Source organism: Cetorhinus maximus, chromosome 10 (assembly GCF_964194155.1).
Source record: "Cetorhinus maximus chromosome 10, sCetMax3.hap1.1, whole genome shotgun sequence".
Taxonomy (NCBI): domain Eukaryota; kingdom Metazoa; phylum Chordata; class Chondrichthyes; order Lamniformes; family Cetorhinidae; genus Cetorhinus; species Cetorhinus maximus.
Genome location: NC_135888.1, coordinates 118,763,291 through 118,784,354, shown reverse-complemented (window position 1 = coordinate 118,784,354; position 21,064 = coordinate 118,763,291). Strand labels below are relative to the sequence as shown.

The 21,064-nt window shown below is 42.4% G+C and overlaps 1 protein-coding gene across 5 annotated transcripts in view; it reads left to right on the top strand.

The window, feature by feature from the left end:
- The window catches only part of LOC144685974 (teneurin-2-like), a 555,228-nt gene that overhangs the window by 318,224 nt on the left and 215,940 nt on the right, over positions 1-21,064 (top strand). The gene's annotated exons all lie outside the window — the stretch shown is intronic.

Below are 21,064 nucleotides of genomic sequence, written 5' to 3'. Positions count from 1 at the left end.
TACAATGTGATTTTTGTACTGGACTAGCAATCAATCCCACTGTTTAAAATTTTAATAGCATTTATTTCAATCATGGCTCCTATCTCAGGCAGGGTATCGGGGAGCTGGGGGAGTGGAGGTGATGGCCTGGTGGGTGAGGCGGGCATGGCGGGGGCGGTAAAGAGTCCCAAGCTGAAAGCAAAGAGCTTCCCCAGGAGGAGAAAGGAAAAATCAGAAGGCAGATCGACCAGGCTCTACTGTCTGGCAGCTCCTTGGGGCTGGTTGTAGAAAACCACAGCAGAGAACTGGTAGCAGGTGGCTTGTTTGGTTCTCTGCCAAGTAATGGTTTATGAAATGGAATTACCAAGAGGAGAAAATATAAATAGGAAAACAGGGAAGGGGAATAAAAACATTTTCTTTAAGATAAATTATCTTTCCAGAATCAAAGTTCATCCAATCGGTACAGGTCCCCATTTGGGATCCTTGAACAGCAAATCCTCTGCAAATTCTTTGCTGTTGGCGATTTTATGACAAGAGTGAAGGTAAAAACATCTTTACTTTCAAATTCAGATTGGAGCTATTTAAAAGACGGCATTGATGCTGTTAAGTGTCAATTAGTTTTGAACTATTTGACAAAGTAGGATAAATTAATTTTTCAACCTGTTCAGTGGGACTGATTCTTGATTCCTGTAATTTCAAAAAAAATGACAAATTTTAAAAGCACTTCATATCTGGCCTGTAAGGGAAGGCTAGAATTGTTGTTGACAGCTGTCTTTGGCCATCCAAATTAATTGTTAAAATGTGCTCGCAACAAATTCCATGATAGGTTTTCTGGTTTCCTATGTACATCAGGAATCAAGTGTTTTATAAATAGTCGTTATTATGAAATTACTTGGATAAATGTTGGATTTCCAGTATTTATTGATTAAAGGAGTGACATTTTCTTGCAAGCATGTTCAGTAAAACGCTTCTTCAATTGTCAACAAGCTCGGTGACACTTATTGGGCTGGATAATCCCATCAGTGATTTGTGTGTACTGTTGTTCCATCTTTATTGCGCCAAAAAAATCATTGAATGGTTTTTCGAGCTAGCAATGCCCCTTTAAATATCAAATAAACTCCCACAGCCACTGTGTTAAGTGAATTAAACTAAGTAAAAACAGGACCTCGACAAGAAAAGTGGTAAAACAACACATGTAGTGACTTCATTTAAATGTTGAGAAATTGAGAACATTTATCAGAACAACTCTACCTAAATAAGAAACCACGAAGTAACAGTTTCCAACACCACCACAGTCAGCATTAAACAGCATCATTCATTGTATTTTTTTTTTTCGATACTTAACTTTCTTTCTCCCCTCATTTACCAAAATCTGGCTCTTGAGCCAAGGGGAAGGGAAACTACTGGACATACCCATAAATGGAGTTTCACAATGGCCTGGCAAGAAGTCTGGTTCTACTGAGAAAAAAGTGGCAACTGCTTTTCTTCATAGCTTGCGTTCAAGGTCAGATTTCCCAGTGAAGCCGAAATACAGAGCCAACATAAAACTGCTTTAAATCAAACTAAGTGTTCTTTGGTGGGCAAAATTGCAAATTACTTAAGAATCTGTTAAATTCCTCCTGCTTGCCCTAAAACCACAATACGAGGCTCATGAATCGGCACTAAAGCAGCATGCTGCTTACTATAGTGCTGCGATTGACAGAATCATCATGCTCTAGTCTATTCATAACACAGCATGACCAGGGTGAACATTGTTGAGTTAATTTGATTTTGCCCAGCCCCTTCAAAAAAAAAACAAAGGGAAAGTATTGTTCCCAATTTCATTTACAACTTAACATTATACAAGTAGCATTTTTCTCAACCCTTGCATTAAAACAGTAGCATATATTCAGCTTGCTCAGAGCAGTGCTGTAAGAGCTGAAAGCAGCAGAAAGGTCGTGCAAGACTGCTGTCTTTGTAAACAGAGGCAGAGTCAATGATGTGTAATGCAGTAATATTTTTTGCATTGGCAATCATGTTTGACACTATAGATTATTTTTTTTTAATCAGAGTTTTAATCCATGCAGATCCTCCTCAGTGACCAGCATTTGTGTTTTCAGAGTGAGCTTGTGTTAGCTGTTCCAACCTGCCTGGTACAATACCATTCCCGTTTAAAAATTGCAGCTTGCAGATGAATCTTTTCCAAGCAACCATTATTCTCCGAGTAAATCATCAGAGGCTCTTATGAGATTACAGCCTACAACTCACTCCCAGCAATTCATTATTCTGCATATAAAATGTCTGAACCCTGCAGCTGGTAACAGTTTATTCCATAAATCAACAACACTGAAGGATTAAAGAACGGGACAAATCAAAATTCCTGAAGTAATGATGAAGGAAGCTGATAACGGGAATGTTGAGAGAGGCATTTTGTGTCAAATTAACATATAAAAATCAGAGGACATGATTGGAATCTGAAGAGTCTCAACCAGGCTTCAGAAATAACTTCTTCACGCTTGGAGTTTTTGATTTATGGAATAGGCTGGCACCTAGTGTAGTAAGTGCTGACTTAGTTGAAGTATTCAAAAGGGAATTGGGTCAATTACTGATTCGGCGGAAAGTGAAAAGAAATGGGTACATGCTGAAAAAGATGAAAAATGATCGAATCAGATGCTGAAACCAGATGTGGCTAACACAGTGAATTGAATGGTGTGAATGGCCTTTTCCGTTTCCCAAGTCCCCTACATTCCAATGTTACATTACTGCATCATAAAATTTGAGTGTTTAGACTCTAGAATTAAACTGGTTGACAGGTAATTAGTCAGAAGATGGCACTACCTTGTAAATGACACCTCTTGTTTAATGTGCTTATAGATGAAGTAATATTTTGAATTTCTCCTTTCAACGAGGCATCCATATAGTTGGAATTTTATCGCAAGTACCATACCTTTGAACTAACCACCCTGAAACAGGAAACAAGTACTCTATTTTTTACATGTTTTGCATGAAAACGCTGAAAAGGAAATAAAGTATTAAGAATCTGCTTATGGCAAAGAGAGAGTGGGGCCTGACTTGTGAATTGTTAAATTACAACATATTCCATGCATTGTATATGGTGAGTTATTGAACCATCCAACCATCCTGAACATGAAGGTCCTACATTTGGTATTTTGTCTGGGGCATCTTAACCAACCCCAACCAAGGCAGCAACAAAGCACCACAAATTACCCCAGTGTCTGTGGCCAGTGCAAGAAAAAAATCAGTGAACATATCTGCATCTGTATCAAGTGAGAGCAATTTGGTCTCAGTCATTGGGGCCCCATGATTAAATAGACTACCAACACTGAGGCATGGAATTTTATGGGGGCAGAAGGACTCCAGAACCATTTAAAAATTGTGGGCAGGACATGATTCTGAGATTCTCACCCCCTTTCTTAGCACCCCCAATTTTGGTTAGTATGGGATAAGGGTCCGGATAGAGAGCCTGTACGCCGCACTCCCGACCTGGCTGGCCCCTTTGCAGGGGTAGGCATTTAGCCCCCTGCAATTTTCGTGAAGTTGGGCTAGCTTCTCCATGACTTGTGGTTCACAGATCTCAGTGGAGTGGTGAACCATATTCTGGATTCAGGAACCTTTTGAAAGGGAAGTTCAAGGAGTCTTACCCATGCCCCCTCCATGCCAAATTAATGCCAGCTCATGTCCCCCACCCACCTCAATGGACCCTCATACCCCCCTTGCCAACTCATGGTCCCCCCATGCCCATTCACCCAGTTCTATGTACAGAACCAATGGACCCAATTTTAAAATGGCATGTGTGAAACTGTGTTAAAAAAAAACCCACTCATTATTCTTTGAGAAAAAAACTGGTGTTCCTACAACTTTATAAAAGTGCCAATCAAACAGACCATTAAAGTCTGAATATTAGAAGATCTTCAAGTATTCACACCTCTTAATCTTGTGCATATAAGGCGGGGGGGGGTTGGCGGGGGCGGGGGTGGGGGGGGGGGTGGTTGGTGGTGGCATAGTGGTATTGTCACTGGACTAGTATTCCAGAGACCTAGGGTAATCCCCTGGGGACCCGGGTTCAAATTCCACTGCAGATGGTGAGATTTCAATCCAGTAAAAGCCTGATGACCATGAAACCATTGCCATAAAAACCCATCTGGTTCAGTAATGTCCTTTAAGGAAGGAAATCTGCTGCCCTTACCTGGACTGGCCTACACGTGACTCCAGACCCACAGCAATGTGGTTGACTCTCAAATGCCCCCTGAACAAGGGCAATTAGGGATGGGCAATAAATGCTGGCCTAGCCAGCAATGCCCACATCCCATGAAAAAATTTTAACAAATCAGACATTGTAAAAAGAGATCACAGAAAAAATAATTTACTATAACCACATAAAGATGTCAAACAAGCAAAGTCAACATTTCTCTCCAGCTGTGTTAGCAACCTCCAACTCACATAATCATTTTATGAGCCTGGGCTTTCAGCCAAGCAAATGCTGACTTCGACAAATGTAGGGACGTTAGGTTGACGTCTCAGAGAACTGAGATGGGCGTTTTAACCAGACTGCCTCATCACTCAGCCAACCCTGTGGCTGCCCCGATCTGCTTCCAAGTCAGAAGGCCCGACTATATCCCGCATTCCCCCCCGCCACCCGACCCCCCCCAACACCCAACACCACGCCCCCAGAGTGAAGATCAAGTCATTCGGGGGCCTTTCTATCATGGCAGGTGAGGCAAGCCGGAAAATTTCCTGAGACAAGTTACATGCCTCGGAAGTGAAAATCTGGCACTGATTGTCCAATCTGGCACAGAAGAAATGGCTGCTTGATTGGTATCCTAGGGCAAAATACAGCCTATGGAATTGTACTCTAGCTAGAGGCATTAGGGTAGACTTTCTGCTTTGGGCATAATCAGTGATTTTAGTACAAATTGTACCTGTTTTAAAAAATATTTCCCTCCAATTTCCAATTCAAACTCATGAATTAAAAATATGCACCAACCAGCATACTTCCAGCACAATCGGGCAGAATTTTAAAATGTATTTTTTTAAATGGTGTTAAAATTTTTTAAAATGTATTTAAGAGTGGAAATTCAGTAAAGTTTGATTAATACAACTGAAAATGGGTTTATCAAAACAAAAAATAAGCATTCATAGTGTATATAAATAGTCGCTTGGTAGTGCAGGACTTGAGTATTGGCTAAAAAAGAGACAATTTGTCAAAGGTTTTCACCTTGCACTCATCAGGACAATTTGCTGAATAATCCTCAGTGTGCTAAAAATTATGCTGATAACCAATTTAAGATTGTCAGTCGGGCTCTCAGTGTGGCACATTTGCGTGTATTGGAAGCTACATTAATACACAGGGCCTTGTTCTTTGCAGACAGAAAAAAACATGTACATTGCGCCTGTTTCAATTAAACAAAATAAGTGACAGCCATTTGCTGGTTCATTCCTCAGGGCAATGCTTTGACCAATCAGGGTCAAGCTGCCTGGTTTAAATTTATTGGCAGTTAACAATCATCTAGTGCATTCTCCATGCAACACCTCTACAGATTAGAGTCCACTTTCCAAACAATCAGCACTCTTTTCTCATACAGTATAAATTTGTTGTTTTCCTTTACATTGCATTCTTGTGAATTGTCCTGATGAGTGCAAGATGAAAAGTTTGACAAAGTGCCTCTTTTTTTCAGAAACATTCATAGCATCAATCTACCTGTCAAAAACCAATTTTAAATGACTGAAAATGACTTAAAAGTATGCAAAACTATTTTCTAGTTAGATAGGGGTGCAGTAATTAGTTATAGTTAACTTTTGTTTTTAAAAAAATTACATTCAAAACCTTTTAAAATGCACATATTAATATATTTGTACTCAAAAGATCCAGCTTAATTTTTGGAGCTTCCTCAAAGACCTGGCAATGAGCACAATTCGCAGAAAAGCCCAATATTGGTTAAGTCACCCTGGCAATGTTGCCAGCTTTGTAGCAGGGCCTGCTTCCATTGAAATGCTTTTCAAATTACTGCAAAATATCGCAGAAACTCTAGTTGCACTGAATGCAATTTGTGCTTAAAATTCTGTGATTGAATTGTGTAAAACAGAAACAATGCAGTTAAGCATTATCTTCAATGAGGGAGTAGTAAGGGGAGAAACTAGGGGGAAACATTAGTTGAAACTTACTTATGCTGTAGAGTATTCTAAAATAGTTACAGGATCCAAAGAAAATTGTTGGATCACTTTGCATCTTCAGCTTTTACAAAAACAGGATTTAAAAATAAAAAGACATAGGGTACAGAGAGACCAATTGAAGTTGGCAATGAAAGCAGTAAGGCTTTCAACACTGTGACAGTATTGAGTGGTCTCACTGATTATACCATGATCCAGTGGGAATATTCTTTTCCAGTTTGGAAGTTAGGGTGTAGACTTGACTTTCAGTGATAACCTATTCACAGTGGTTGTGTCTGCAAACTATAGAGTTGCTGACCTTCATTTGCACATGCCATCCTCAAAGGTACTTGACTTTGTAGTCTTAGTCTAACAGTCTTCTGCTAAAACCTCTTTTCTTGGCTTTTGGCAGTACACTTAGTTGCTTCAACAGAAGTGGGTTAAGGCATCACTGAAATAGGGGACAGAGGAATTTCACAAAAATTCAGTAGCTGCCCTTGTGATATTTTATGCAGCAATTTCAGGACCTTGGAGATTTATTGCACAACAACTATTTGTGCTTATATATCACCTTTAACGTAGTCAACTGCCTGACTTCTGTCTTTCTTAGCCCTCAGAGCCTGTCACAATAAACCTTGCTCCCCCACATCCCCATTCCCCAAGACTGGCACAAATCGCTCGCCTCTTAGAAAGCAATGACTCCGAGGCCAGAATTGCAGCTGATATCAGGAGGGCATCATTGCAGTGGGTGAAAATGTCCATCCCACATCCCCCCACCCCCCCCCCCCCCCCTCTTCACAGTGACTGAATGGAAACTCTGGGCTTTCAGACCCACTTGAAACAGTAGGTGAGACAGCCATTTCTTTCCCCCTAAATGTTACCATGTTTCAAAATACTGTTGAATTAATAATTGGAGGATCTGGCCTGACCAGCAGTAAGATGTACAATAAATACCGCTGTAAATAAGGCTGGTTGGATAAGTCACAAGCGACAAGGTCTTGAGTGAGTTATGGCCAGCTCCATAACTGGAGGTATTTATCACAGTGTACTGCTGCACTGACAAAATCTATTTATACCATGCATTTAAAAATGTAATTCATAAATAATTTGATGCTTCGTATCAATTTAAGTGTGGCAGGCTGAAGGAAAAATTCCTTTCAGGCCACACAAAGGGTGTAAATACTGCATGTATTAATGGAGGGAATAGGAAAGAAACATTCCTTTTACTCACTGGAAACTATTGAGAGTTCAAAGAAGTACCCATAGCAACTGTTAATGGTGAAATAATGCAGTTCATTCTCAGAGCTCGCTTCAAAGAGGGATGGTTGGCACTTGGAGGCGTTAAAAAATTATCGCAGGAATTTAAAGCACATTTGTCCTCATCTTGGGGTTCTTTTAAAATGACAATAGCTGTGCCTAGTAATACAGAACACAACATCGATCCAGTTGTTTCGGGATCAGATTACATTGGAGTTTAATAAACTTTAATTTTTAGTCCCCTAATGCAATTTTAGTTTGACAGTTTTGAAAGATTGACTTAAGGGAGAATTTTCTGCATGTCGAGTGGGCCGGTCGGGAGCGGGAGCGGGCAGGCACGGGGCCGAGTGCCGCCCACAATCGGCTCTGCGCCGCCATTTTATGCGGGCAGGCCAATTAAGGCTCAGCGCCACCTGTGCGGGCGGGGGGAGGAGGGAGAGTCGGGGCCTGAGGCACGGAGCTGCCTCGGACATTAAATACATATTGAAATTTTTTTAATAAAGAAAGATAAAAATTATTTACGCATGTCCCCTAGTGAGAGTGTTACATGAGCTGAGACATGTTTGTTAATTTAGCAGAATTTATTTATTGATTTTATTAAACCTTCAGGAAACCTCATCCCGCCTGTGGATGAGGTTTCCTGAAAAACGCGAAAGGCACTTGGGCTCTTCGCCTGCCCGCCAGCCTTAAGGTTCGACGGACAGCATTGGTAACTACTTTAATTGGTTTTTTACTGGCCTTAACAGGCCATTGACGGTTTGGCCAGCGCACACCCGCCGAACGTAATATCTAAATGACACGCGCTGACATTGGGAACCACGCCTGACGTCACCACACGTCATTTTACGCATCGGTGTGTTGGGCCCGCCCCCACACGCCGATGTCAAAATTCTGGCCTCAGTATTGGGGAGCATTTGAGAGAAAACGAGACATGTGTTTTATAAACAGCCCATACAACAGTCCGAGAATTCCAATTCTAGTTTTATCTGCATCCCCGACTTTGTTCACCCCACCATTGGCAGCTGGTCTAGGCTCCAAACTCTGAAATTCTCTCCCCGAAACTCCTCGACTTCACTGCGCTCCCGAGCTAAAAACTAATCTTTTTGACCAAGCTTTTGCCCACTTGTCCTCATGTTTCCTTTGGTTTGGCACAGTCCTGTGAAATACCTTGGGACATTTTACGATGCTAAAGGTGCTGTGTAAATGCGAGTTGTTTTGTGCGTACATTATATTTGTTATCCATTAGTCCTGTACCTTTTTCCCTTTCTATTTTGGAGTGCTCTGCTTTGTAAATACACAAATTCTTATTTTAAAAATGCTGTTTATTTTCAATTTTCAGAGTAAACATTAGTACAGGAGCTGCTGCAAAAGCTGATCAAACGTTAAGTAGAGGATATAATCACATACACATGATTGGATTTTACTGATGCAATGTTAGAGACCAAAGCAGCAAAGAGAATAAAATAAATTAAGAAGTAGGGGTTAATTGTATACCTCCATTTGATATCTCATTTTAAATTAAATGTCAGATTTAAAAATAGATTTAAAAATGGAAGTGTCACTTGGTCTGAAATGCTGACAGGTGTTTCTAACCCTGCCCGCTCAGCAGAAACAGAGCAAGCGGGCAGTTAAATTTGGCCGGGAGACTTACCAGCCGTTGTCCTGCTGCCTTATACAAGCTTCTACTTTAACCTGCTATTCTGAGCATTTGATAAAGTCGCCTGATAGTGCGTGGGTGATGCCGGGCACGTGTCCCAAAGTCACCGTGCGTCATTGAGATCATGAGTTCAGCGGGTGCAAAGCGGAGTCGGCTGTGCACCCGCCGAACTGTCAAAGACCTATAAAGGCCATTTAAACAGCATTTACATCAATTAACTGAGCTGCCTGTCCAACCTTAAGGCTGGCGGGCAGACGGAGAGCACAGACGGCCTTCGCATTTATCATGAAACCTCAACCACGGGCGGGATGAGGTTTCATGAAGGTTTTTAAAGTTTAATAAAAATTTTTAATAACATTCATTGAGACTGCCACATGAGGGGACATGTCTTAAAAAATATTTTTTTCTTTATTAAAATTTTCAAAAATCAAACTAACCTCCCTGAGGCAGCTCCGTGCTCCGCGCATGCGCAAAAGAGCGCAGGCCCCCGACTCAGCCTACTCCCCCTGCCCACACAGGGCACACACAGCGCTACTGGGTGCGCATCACGCTGGGTGGGCCTTAATCGGCCCTCCCTTGTAAAATGGCTGCGTGCAGCCAATCACGGGAGGTGATAGGCTGCACGTCCACCCACCCCCGCTCCCATCCAACACCACCCCCACCCCCCCCACCCTACCAACCCGACGGGGAGAAAATTCTCCCCTGATAATTTTCACTGAGCAATTAGCTTGAATGTGCTTCAGACAGTGCTGGAGATGAAATTTTTTGGAGCACACTGGGCGGAATCTTGTTCCCTCCCCCATGGTGAGTTTGATAGTGTCGGTTGTAATGATCCCGTTTGGGACCATTAACATTTAAAGAGAAATCCAAGCACCCAGCAATCAACCCACAGAACCACACCACAAGATTTCATGTTTTTAAGCAAAACAAACTTTATTGTGTATAATAAGAATTAGACAAAGCAAGCACTATTAACTTAAACCTATAGTTTATAATTACTTATTCTATGAGATCAGTTCTAAAGAATTCGCTTATACATTGCAAAAATCTGTTATTTATTCATTTCTTTAGGGACCAACCCACAAAGCATGCCACAGCCCTCCAGAGTTCATTTTAATTCTCCTCAGTTTTCCAGCTATTCTCCGAGGTAGTATTTTATGGAGATCCTTCCATTTTTGGCTAAGCAACCCTCCAACTTTTATTTAATACCTCACAACTGTGAATGCCTCAGCTCCTTGTTCTGGTTGCCAGCAGTAACCCAACTGCCTTCTCACAGCTTCCATGCTAACTCTACTGACTGTTTTCTGCCACAAGCCTCTGTGAGGACCACTGTAAATTTCTTCATCTAGTTGCAAACTAGGCAAATCTTCCAGCTGCTTTCTCCCTCACAAAAGCCAAACAGAACATGAGCTCTACCCACATTCTGCCTGATGAATAATAACATTAGTATTTTCTCTGCTTAAAGCACAGGCCGGACTACCTATCACCTCCTGTTGACTCTCTTAATCCAGTGACTTGCAGTCTACACCAAAGCAAAACTACAACTGCCTGCTTTCTGATCAACACCTAGATAACTTAAAGAAAAGAACCTTCTACTCCCACAGTCCATCTTTATAACATGGCATGCATTGGGATGGCCTCAAACAGAAATGCAAACCAATTATTTTACCTTTAACACACTTCTTTGTTCGTGTAACCTATTTGAGTAATTTCTATCTCTATTTGAGTTTTATGACAATTTTTCTCAGAATTGCGAGCTTTTAGCTTCTTCTATGGAGATAATGGTGGACACCCTGGCTCTAGTAAGAAGTCCAAAAATGAGTCATCCATTGTTCTGTGTTTAAACTTTTAACAATGACCTTGAAGATAAACATAGGTTAGCTTTTAACTGTAATTTTTGTTTTTGTTTTGGATTTCCAGCATCCGCAGTTTTTTGCTTTTAGCTTTTAACTGTAACTACCTCGAACCTTGTTTGCATTGCATTTACTTCGGGTTACTTATCACTTTCTCAGTCAAATGCTACCTTACATGTAACACTTTAACATCCAACCTAAAAGTTACATTCCTGAAACTGAAAGTTATATTCCAAAGTATATGAATTATGAATTACATTTTCACAACAGGGTCATTTAATAGGGCATGGGGGTGGCAAATTGGGACCCTGCCACCTTGCCACCTTCCCTCCTCCACTTCGATTAAGTCCATGGCAGGAAGGCCCTTGGATGGCCTTCCCACCACACTGCCAATTGAGGCTCTTAATTGAGCAATTAATGCCCATTTAAGAACCTCAGTCCAACTCCACTGGTATTAACCCAGTGGCGGGTAGAGAGTTCGCCATGTGAGGGGCACAACAAGCAAACCTAGGCTTGTATCCTCTGGAGTTTAGAAGAGTGAGAGGCGGCTTGATTGAAACATATAAGATCCTGCGGGTTCTTGACAGGGTGGATGTGGAAAGGATGTTTCCTCTTGTGGGAGAATCTAGAACTAAGGGTCACTGTTTAAAAATTAGCGATCGCCCATTTAAGACAGAGATGGGGAGAATGTTTTTTTCTCTCAGAGGATCGTGAGTCTTTGGAACTCCCTTCCTCAAAAGGCAGTGGAAATGGAGTCTTTGAATATTTTTATGGCAGAGCTAGATAGATTCTTGATAAGCAAGGGTGTGAAAGGTTATCAGGGGGTAGGTGGGAGTGTGGAGTTGAGGTTAGAATCAGATCAGCCATAATCTTATTGAATGGTGGAACAGACTCGAGGGGCCGAGTGGCCTACTGCCCTTAATCTGTATGTTCCTATATATGTTCGTATGTTTGCTTGTGGGCTCCTGGGGGAATGGGGGGTGGGGGGTGGGGGGGCAGGAGGTTGGGGTGGGGGGGGTCTCCTCTTCAAAGGAACAGTACCCAATAGAGAGATCCAGTATCGGTGGGAGAGGGGGAGGGCTTGCTGAGAGTCACACCCCTGCCCTTTCTGCTCACCCACCCTTAACTCTCCCCCCCACCACCGGTGACCTCAACCCTGTGATCCCTCTCCCACTGTCACTGGGTCACCAATGCCTGGGTCCCTCCTCGATCTAAGGCCTCAGGGTGGGTGTCATCCCAGCAGCAGCCACCACCGCCCCCCCCAAGAAAAGCTGATAGCCTCTGATTGTCTGGCAGTACTCAGTAGGCGGGATATCTGCTCCAGGGATTGTTGATCCCCAGCGGAAGGCCTGTCGCTGGCCTTTTAAGTGCCTGAGCGGCTCAAGAGGTGGCAGCCCTTCCCAAAAAGAGGCGATAACATGGGTCTCATCAGGTCTGTAGCTGGCGGCCGAGACCCTTGTTGCCTCCACAAGATTCTGCCCACGGTGACTGCCTTCCTAAAAACACAACATGTTCCTTGTCCACAAACCCGCACCACCCCCTCCTGCGACCCATTTTTTGGTATGAATTGTTCCAATGGTTAATTCTGTTGACTCAGCAAATTATGCACTAGGCATTGGCTGAGATTTAACCAATGACCCTGAGTATTGGGTAGCTTAAGTCACTGAGCAACAAGAGAATCATTCATATTCTTGAAATAAGCAGAGGATAGCCATAGGACTGATCCCAAGTGTCAGAGGGCTGAGGTGTGCAGCGGCGTTTAGACCACTCATCCATTAAAGGGCCTGATAAAGAAAGGTTATCATGCAATTATTTAAGATAGGAATATAAAAAAGATACACCTGGAACCCAACGTTAAGTTCTGTAAACCCAGGTATATGTTCAAGCTTGTGAAAGACAAAATTAGGATTTTTGGGCTGAATCTTCTGGACCAACTGGAGGCGGTCTGGGACGGTAGAGGGGTGGCAAAAAGACAGGGGGAAGCTGGGGAGTCTGACATCATCCCGCCACCATGCCATGTTGCCATGTGGATGATAATTGGCAGCTCAGATCCCCACCAGGCAGCCAATTGAACCATTTAAGTGGCCAATTAAGGGCCATTTCCCATCCCCCGTGGCATTTTGCCCATATTGGAAAGCTGCCGCTGCATGGGGAGACCACCAAGTAAACTCTGGCGGCCCCCCGTGGATTCTGGGAGGACAGCCCTCCTTCATGGATGTTCCATGGCCCATGGAGGGGCCCTTTCATGGCAATACCTGCCCCTTCAGCAATGGCGCCACCATTGCACCATGACCCCCATCCCCAAGCTCCCTCCCCCCACTATTTTTTTACTGGAGCCTGCCTGCCTGGCCCCCTCGTACCCCAACCAAACTTAACTCTCCTTGAGGGTGTCTGTCTCCCTGGTGTTGCAGCCTCAGCAATGATCACCACTAGTGTTGGAGCTGCTGAAGATGCTGAGCTGTTGGCCCTCTGATTGGGGGTGAGGTGACGACGGGCTCTTAATTGGTCGCCGCTGGCTATAAGCCGCCTCCAGTCCCATCGTGGCAGGGTTGCCTCCCACTTTCGTCCCCAGCAGCAGGACTGATCCAGATAATAAAATAAATAAATAAAACTGATCCAGAGAAGCGGAAAAATTCAACCCATTGTCAGAAAGCTCTTCATGCAAACTGCTCAACACATGGAGGCGAGATCACCCCAGGAACAGTTTGGTGCTCTGATAGGAGAACTATAGTTCTCCCTTGATGATTAAGTTGAGATGAAGTATTTCAACTAATGGAAGGGCCCAGTGAGAACCCAAAAGCTGAAGACATTTAGTGATTTAAAACTGAACATAGAATAACCAGGATGCCATACATGTCGAAGATTCCTGTTACTATAAAAGGATTCATTGACTGTCAGTATTTAAAATATTTGCCATTAGTGTGTCAGGCTGGGGAAATTACTTTAATGATTTGGCACAGTTTTCCACAGAATGTCATATCTCTCTATTTTCCCTGTTTTTTTTTGCTTAGTGCAGTTGTGTAGAATCTGGGGCCCAATTAGTTCCCACCCAGTTAATTTTATTACCATTTGGCACAGGGAAGTAATAAGGTCTGAGGTACTTAGAAAAACAGAAAAAAATTGTAGATCATTAACAAACCTCACAAGAAATATTAAAAGAAATTAAGTTAATTGCTCCTGCCTGTTTATGTTTTATTATTTTTTAAACAAATATATTCTTATCATTATATATAGCTGTGTAGATGGTACAGTAGAGGACTAATTATAAATGATCATGGGGCTCTGGACTAGTTAGGAATTTCCTTTTGCAGAATAAGATGGCCATCAGTGAGAGGCACTGGAATGTAAGTTTTTATGCAGTCAAAAGTGTAAATAAAGCTTGAGAAAAGCATATCGTATATTCTAGCAGTACTCTAATATAAGCTCGATTGCAATATACATGTGCTGCAAGACCAGCACTGCAGTGGAATTTAATGAGCAAGCTGTTTCCAGTTGCTCCAGGAACTGAGCCTGACCAAACAGTCCCTAACTCTTACACTCTAGGAAGGATGTGAAGGCAATAGAGAAGGTGTGGAAAATATTTGCAAGCATGGTTCAAGGGATGAGGAACTTCAGTTACATGGATAGATTGGAGAAGCTGGGGCTCTTCTCCTTAGAGAATAGAAGGTTGAGAGGAGATTATGATAGAGATGTTCAAAATAATGAGGGGTGTCGACAGAGTAGATAGGGGAAAACAGTTCCTGTTGAGGGAAGGGTCGAGAACCAGAGGGCACCGATTTAAGGTGATTGGCAAAAGAAGCAACACTGACATGAGGAAAAACGTTTTCATGCAGCCCTTGATTAGGATCTGGAATGTACGGCCTGAGAGTGCAGTGGAGGCAGATTCATTCGAGGCTTTCAAAAGAGAATTTGATCATTATTAGAAGAGAAAAGCATTGTAGAGCTACTGGGAATAAGCAGGAGAATGGGACTAGTTGGGTTGCTCTTGCAGAGAGCCGGCATGGACATGATGGGCCAAATGGTCTCCTCCTGTGCTACAACCATTCTATGATTCTACATCTGTGACAGCAAGGTACAAGTACACTGTAGAATGTTGTAGTAAACTTAAATTCTCATTTCTTAGCCTGAGGTTGAAAACCAACCTTTATGCTTTAAAATAGTCCATGCAGTAGTTGGGCCATTTGGTTGTGGACATCTCTTTGAAGGTGCAAATCAAAACTTTGTACCCGGCAGCTGGATTATAACAGCGTGACAGCTACAGGCTAACATTTATGCAAAACAATTTTTAAAATATTAGCATCTAAACCTTTATCACAGTAGGAGTCTTCTATCCAGCACAGTTTGGTTGTGATTTTAACATTGCCACTTGCTGTGTTTTATTAATGCACAGTATTGGAATATCATCCCACCATTACCTCCTGACACTGCTTATCTCTGCCGCCTTGTGAAAAATTACTTCCCACTTTTCAGAATGCTGGGCCCCAGAAATAATCTTATTTTTTTAATCAATATAAAAGTATGTTCCATCCTGTGAAACGGTTATTGAACAATTTATTGTACACTACAGGCTTTCTCAGCTGTTTACTCATGGATGACCCAATAACTCTCAGAAAAATCCTTGAAGTCGGATAGAATCATAAAATTATACAACACAAAAAGAGGCCATTCAACCCATCATGTCTATGCTAGTTCTTTAAAAAGAGCTATCCAGTATTTGTCACTCCCTTGCTCTTTCCCCATAGCCCTGCAGATTTTTCCCTTCGAGTATTTATCCAATTTGCTGCAGAACGTTGCTATTGAATCTGCTTTTACTGCCCTTCCAGATAATAATAACCCGCTAGGTAAAAATGATGTCCCTGCAGGTCACCTCTGTCCCCTTTGGCAGAAAGGTGGAAAGACTAATTCCCAGAGAGGGAAATAGAAGAACAGAGGGCGAGCTAACCTGTACCAATCTCATTAAGCTCCCAGCAACTCGTTCAAAAGCAGAGGGCTCAAAAAGATTGCTTGCCCAATACCTTGCTCGAGAGAGAGAGAGAGAGCTAGACAGCGAAATTCAGAGATGTGCATAGAGAGGGATAACCTAAAGAAGGGAAAGGGACGAATCAGTAAATAGGGTAGGGACAAGAATACACATTACTCACTTAAGACCACAAAGAATTCAGTACTTGTTTTTGTCTCAATAACACTGCTTTTCTGAATGCCTTTCATGGTATCTGGTGAAACCCTGAATATCCACTGACTCATTTGTCAGTTAACATCAGTTATAGTGAAAGAGTATGATTGTTAAAATGAACAAGACCTTGACTTCTACAGTGTACAGTCATAGAAGGAAGGTAAAGACGAAGCTTGGGAATGAAGAGTGGTGCTTTTGAAATACAATTGAGTTTTTCCATTACATGTGGGATTACATCAGGCTTCCGGGTTTCAACTTTATTTTTGAAGGACACAGCTGGTGGTAGGATGTCTGTAATTGCTTTGGTAAATTCCATAAAACAAAGGTGCAATAACCACACTTTTATCTCAAAATCCCACCCAAAAAATTACAGTTTGAAAAGAGGTCTGTAATTTCAAAACAAAAAAAAAAAATCTGCATGTCAGCTATCATACAGCAGGGAGGATAGCCAACACAACAAGGAGACAAAATGTTCAGTTGCTGGTTGCTAGGTAGCATGTTTGCTGCTGGGAATGAGGTAAAGACTGGAGATCGGTATACGCTGTTTTTGTTCCTTGATATTAGTGACTTTCTTGCATTCAAAGCTCTTGGGGACCTCTTATGATGAAACTGTGTGAGCAATTAGACATTAAACTAGATACAAACTAATTTCTCTAATATAGCAAATAACAGCAACTACCTGTGAGTAATTTGTTTATGTTTTGTTTTCTTAATTTGTTGCTTTTTCCATCAACATTCATTTTATTTGAAGAAGATTACAGCACAAGTAGGGTAATGGAGGAATGTAACCTCGTTAACTTTATCTGGATGGCGACCACACTTATCATTCACTGTTGAAAGAGCATGGTATTTGTGAGATCCCATTTTATTTTGCTCTTAAACCTAATATTCTGAGACCCAATAATTTTACCTGATTACAGAAGAGCAGCAGTGAAAAAGGATCAAAAGCAGTGATGGTATTGGCAAAAGCTGAAGTAAAATCCATGCATATTTAAGATCTAAAAATGCCAGTATCTGACGGAGGATAATGGGCAATAATCCAATGTGATTAACAAACTAATTCAGCTTTACAGTTCTGGATCATCATACCATCTGAAGCTCTCATTTCAATTACTTGCTGGTAATCAGCTCCTATCCCTCCCTGTATCCTACATGTAATATACGTGATACGCTACAGTCTATATCATGCAGTGAAATTAAAACCAAGAGCATTTCATTTCAAATCACATGATACGCCAACACATCAATTCCAGTTTGTCATTGGCCACCACCACTGGAGAAAATGAACAAAGACTTGCCACAATCAGTGTCGGTCTATCCGCCACACACTCCAGCAATGTGTATTATACAGAATTTCAGACTTCAGCATGCAGCAAGGACACAAGACACCTCAGTATTGAGCCAAAATTGATAAACTGTTCAATCTTCACATTTGGGGTTCTGTCAATTTATCTGAACCCTCCAAAGTGTAACTGCCCTTTACCGCGTCATCATTTCTTATCATCATCAAAAGCAAAGGAACAGAGGAAACAGTTGACAAGCAAGATTCATAGCTAAATGTGAAGAAACAAAGATGGCAGCTGAATATCACAGAGGGCAGAATTTTACGCCCTATGGGCGGGCGCACGCCCAACCGAATCGTGCGTAAAATCACGCGAGATGACATCGGGTGAGCGTCATGATGTCCTCGCGTGATATTTCGCTCGGTGGGCGCGCGCAAAAGTCGGATGCGCGCCCGCCGAAAATTAAGCGGGCAATTAATGGCGCAATTGTCTGTGGTTTTTTTTGTGTCCCATCCAACCATATGGTTGGCAGATGGGCAAGTCGGCCAGGCGGCCTTTACACTTTTCATCAAACCTCATCCAGGGGTGGGATGAAATCATGAAATAAAATGAAAATAAATATATGTGGACAGCAATTTTATGAGGTATGCTTTCAGGTGCTTGATTGTGATGCATGGACATTTTTCTGCAGCTTTTTACGCCTTTACTTCATCACTCGCAGGTCCGCAGCTCCCTGAGGCAGCTGTCTGCCTTCAGGGAGCTCTCTCACAGCGCTCACCCTGCGCCCACAGTGATGTCGTCGCCCGCCCTCTTCCCGCCCCCCACCCTGGCAGCGTTGAGCTTTTCAGCGTGCCTTTCACGCTGGCTGCCCGTTAATTGGCCAACCAGCGTGAAATTGCAGTCGGGGGATGGTCGAGAGTCCGTTTCCCGGCTGCCCCCAGGCCAGTCGATCACACGCGCCTGACCACCAGAAAATTCAGACCAGAGAGTAATTCAATCTCAGGGCTCAAATGACTAATAAATGAGATTGGGGCCTGAAGCCGCGATTTGAACTGCCATTGTAACCAACTGACAGCCATTCAATATTCACTCGTAGGGTATATAACAGTTAAAATAAAATTTCAATTTCCATATTATCAAAAATACTTAAGCTGACCTTCTAGGGTTACTAGAAATACAAAACTGCTCCTTTGATTCACTGCGGTTTAGGGCACAGTACTTTTCAGTTGGAAATCTAATGCAATTAGAATACAATTAGAACAGCCTTAGTATTACAAAATCATACCTCCATTTTGAGGTAGCCATTCTTGGGAATTATCTAGCCAGTCTCACAATTGAAAATATAGACTGGGACCTTTCGGGCACGGTGATCCTGCTTTGGTGGGGGCGGGTCAAAAACGGTAGGCCCCCTTTCTCACCTTCCAACCCAGGAGCCTGCTGGGAGGCTGCCAGGGTTTACCTGGTGACCTCCCCATGTGGCAGTAGGCCCCTTCCAGCTGCTGGTAAAATGCCAGCAGAGACAGGAAGAGGCCTTTAATTGGCCAATGAAGTGGCTCAATGAGCTCCGGGCAGACAAGCCACCTGCCACCTTTCTTGCCACTGGCAAAATGGCATGGCAGTGAGAAGATTTCAGGCACACCACCTGACACCTTCCCATGCCATTCCCGCCTCCGAGTGCATCCTCAAAGGCCCAATAAAACTTTGCCTTCAGTCTGTCATAGTATCCCTGGCATTTATAACTCTGACCTTGTTTTGTCCAACATATTTAAAAAGGCTCCATGTTCACTTATTTGATCAATATCCTTTGGACAGAGGGCTGACCTAGAACTGTAACTAAATTAATTATAAGTGAACGCCATTGTGTTTTTATCCTCCATTTTGATGTTTCCTTGCAATCTTCGCCTCTTGCTCAAATGAATTTTTCCATGAAACACAGCCTCTCTTTAGAATCCAGGAGATGTGGCATGTTTGCTCCAAAATGGAATTTGGCGTTAGGGCACATATCAGCCATCATGTCACTGAATGGCAGAACAGGCTCGAGGGGCTAAGAGGCCCAATCGTGTTTCCAAGAATAGCAACGAGCAGAAGCCAGCTGTTTAGTTATTCAGCAATATCATGGTTAATACCATTGACTCATCATTCTTTTTCCAAGCTTCGGATTCCCTTCCCACCATCCTCTGCCCCTAGCCTTGCCTGTCCTGCTTCATGGTTCAGGTTCTTTATTGCCACTTACGCGTCTGATGCCCTTTTGGCCAACTTCAAACTTCCAACCCTGATGCAAAATCAATTTTGAATGATTCTTTCACTCATCAGCTATGGCACAATGGTTTATGGTTGCCTGAATTGGTAGAATTTAGCAACAAATTTACTAGAGAACTATGACACCTTAAAATCACAAAGTATTATACAGATGGATGTATTATTCTGTCACACTCGAGATCTTAACCTGTACACGTTGAGAATAGGATTCGAACATGTGGATCTTTGTCCATTCAGCCCTCGAATAGGAAATAGAGAGATAAGTCCTGGTCAGGGCAAGCTCACCCTTTAATCAGGGATTTTAACTGAGAGCCATCGAGAGTAGAGTCCAACCTTTAATGAGGGATTTCAGATGATATTACAATACATTATTTGTTGTTCACTTACTGGTTGGTCACACTGGTTGCCAACTAGAACACAAGTAATACCTGCCTGGTGAAGAGATCATTAATGACCTTCCAACTCATTCCACTTGCTTTGGAGCCTAAACCAGGGCTTATCTGGAGAGAAATTGAAGCTTGGACCAGGAATTTCAACTCTGGCCCTTCTAGATCTGACTTTCAGCAAAGGGTTGAAGCCTGGGTCCATCTGGACAGCGATTTCTTGTTCTGACGATCTCAGAGCCCCCAAGTAGGAGTCTGATGCTCGGCCTGCAGTTAGAGTGCTGCTGCTGTGTTTGACAGTTTTCTTGGAAATGAATGCCCGAGGTTACAGGAGCCAAAAAAAAAATCCCAGGAAGTGAAAAGCTTCCAGTCTGTAATAAAGTAAAATTTACATTGTGAAATGGCACAATTACTCACCCATAGTGTTTTCAATTATTACCTCATTTCTGACATAGCGATTACCAAATGATAGACTATCCAGCCTTTTACTCCAAGGAATTCATTACTGCTCAAACGTCCTCTTCTCCCAAATTAACTTTTTATGAGTAGAGCTAACTAATCATTTTTAAGCAGGGTGTTTGGTTATTTTACCCATTGAAATATGCACTTCTTCAAAACAAGTGCAAAAGAGCACCATGATTCTGAACATGTCTGTTAATTATTTCCTTTGGGTGCCATGAGTAGAAAGGTGTAAATATTGAGGTTGCATTTGCCACTTTGAGATTTAACTAATTTTGCCTTTTAATTACCTGAACATTATGGGGCATGAACCCATGTAGAGTTCATCATGTCTCTGATCCATGGTAAGTAGTTCCTTTATTAGAAAATTGTTATGATGACACGTCAGTCCTTTTTTCAACATTTTGTTTAATAAGTTAAGGTGAATCAGCCCTGAGTCTTGGACAGGGCGATTGTGTGTATTTTTATGAAAGCAATTCCTGTTGGACTTCTGGTTCGAATATGAGGCAGCAGTACCATTACCCTACCCCAGTCCTATGTCTCACTGCTTCCTTACAGATTAAAGGACCATAAGCATCCTGACTTTCCATTGCTTGGACCCATTCCTGTAAGAC